Source organism: Saccostrea cucullata, unplaced genomic scaffold, assembly GCF_032062105.1.
Source record: "Saccostrea cucullata isolate Sc308-1 unplaced genomic scaffold, CSIRO_AGI_Scuc_v1 ctg5343, whole genome shotgun sequence".
NCBI classification, from domain to species: domain Eukaryota; kingdom Metazoa; phylum Mollusca; class Bivalvia; order Ostreida; family Ostreidae; genus Saccostrea; species Saccostrea cuccullata.
Genome location: NW_026923279.1, coordinates 17,021 through 19,206, shown reverse-complemented (window position 1 = coordinate 19,206; position 2,186 = coordinate 17,021). Strand labels below are relative to the sequence as shown.

General features: G+C 29.9%; 1 long non-coding RNA gene across 1 annotated transcript; it reads left to right on the top strand.

Moving 5' to 3' along the window:
* Positions 1-936, top strand: LOC134263648 (uncharacterized). Its single transcript, XR_009991325.1, has 3 exons — positions 1-55; positions 246-380; positions 823-936. It is a non-coding gene; the product is annotated as an uncharacterized LOC134263648 (long non-coding RNA).
* Positions 937-2,186: the final 1,250 nt, after the last annotated feature.

Sequence of the window (2,186 nt, the reverse complement as noted above, 5' to 3'; positions counted from 1 at the left end):
ACCGACATGATTATGCAACCATTTAGTCAGCTAACCTTTCTCCTGATTATTGCAGGTAATTATAGAATGATAGAAAGGGGGTAAAGCAAGATGAACGTAAATGAAAAAAAGAAGCTAGAGGAAAAAGAACGGGTTTGAGTATATACAGCTAAAAACAACATTAAGAAGACAGAAACAAAAGAGAATAAAAATAAATAGAATGATGTGAATATGTATCGTATTAATTACTCATTGTTTACATCAAGTTTCAATCAAGAACATCCATAGTGAATCGTGTGAAGATAAGATATCTGACTGTGCTGAATACACAAAGGAATCATGTAAACCTCCTTATCTCACCTGGGCTCAACAGAACTGTCCTGCATATTGTGGATTCTGTAGTAAGTAAATATAAACAAATGCTTTGACAATTCAACTGCAAACAATAAAATAAGATTCTGAACATTATTTTTTTTTTTAAAAATTCCTTAAAAGTTTTTAAAGTACTATTTATTTTTTTTTTTGAGGTTTATTAGAAATCGTGAAATCAATTTTGAGAATACAATGATTGAATTGCGTATGCGTCTAAAATTCAATATTTATTTTCAACAACGAAATTCTGTTTAATCATCATATTTAAACCAATATGAATTTCTAAAGGATGCTATCTATCCTTTGCTGATAGTAAATACCCCTAACACCCCAACCAAAAAATCAATTCCTTGAATGTTTAATTTAAAAAAAAATATCCGTCACGAAATATGTGACACTAGTGATTCGCACAAAATATATATATAATTGGAACATTTCCAAACCAAAATTCTGAAACAATCTTCACTTAAGGAAGGCAGTGCGTGGACAATAGAAGCGATTGCCATGAATTCGGGATTTCAGCATGTTTACCATTGTATAAGACTTGGGCCAAGCAAAACTGCGCTGCTTATTGTGGATATTGCGGAGCAGGTAAAAATTATTCCTTTTCTTGATGTTGAAGCACAGGAAATCAGAATGTAGCCTAAAAATATATATGCTGCCCACAAACAAAAAACTTACCAGAATTTCTCATCTGTGGAAAATTTAATTATAGCAAAATTTAAACGTAAATTGACTAAGAGGAATAGTATGGAGTTTGAACATAACTGTCAAATATTTAAAAAAAAAATCTTTACAATACTATTCATCTTCAAACTTTCTCCAAAATACGTAATTGTGTTAAGACGATTGGATAAGATTCATAAATACCAGGTTGTTCGAATTTCATGTGTTAATATGCTTATAAATTATATTCAGTGTTTTTATTTTGACTTTATAGCTTTTTTCATTTCTTTCCACATGTTTATACTTAAGGTATTTGTATTTTATAGAAAATAAATGTGTATATTCTCCTTGGATGAATCTTAAGCCTTGCTCTAAGACATGCAATGGTGGAGTAGTTGTACAAGTAAGGACATTTACAACCGTACCACATGATACATCTTTGGCCACAGATTGCAATAAAACACTGATAAGGAACAAAGCTTGCAATATCAAATCTTGTGAGTATATTTCATAATTTGAAATTGATATGAATGCTTCTATTAGTATTACCGTAAACGGCTGTGTATTCTTTTCAGCGCCTTTCGCGGAAAGAAACTTCTGCTAAATCAAGTACACCGCTAAATGACTTGCAATAATATGCATAAAAAAGAACATTGGGAAATGTGCTAAGTCAAATCTACGCTAACTTGGAAAAATCAATTTCCGCAAAATATCGTAAACGCAAAATAAAATACATTTACAGTACTAAGTGTACACTAACCGATTAATTTAATTTTATTTGTATGTTTCGACATGTATTTCAAATATTGTCAAAAACGATACAGCTTAACCCTGGTTACTTGTATATGCCGCCTCCAAAAACACAGCTAAATTAAGTCGTTTTGTCCTGAGAATTTCATAATTTCTATTACTCGTATGTATGGTGAAAAAGTAAAATAAACTAATGAATAGAAATGTGATATATTATGATCAAATTAAAAATATCGTGTTTTATGCATAACCAAGGCCGTTTGAAAAGAAAAATTATGAGAAATTTTGGATTCTATATATTTACCGTTTCAAGAAAATACACATAATGTTAAATACTTTGGAAAGAGTTGGAATATTAGCATTTTTATATTCTTTTTTATGATGTTGTAATCCCAAAGATAACATAAAAAATATTTAAT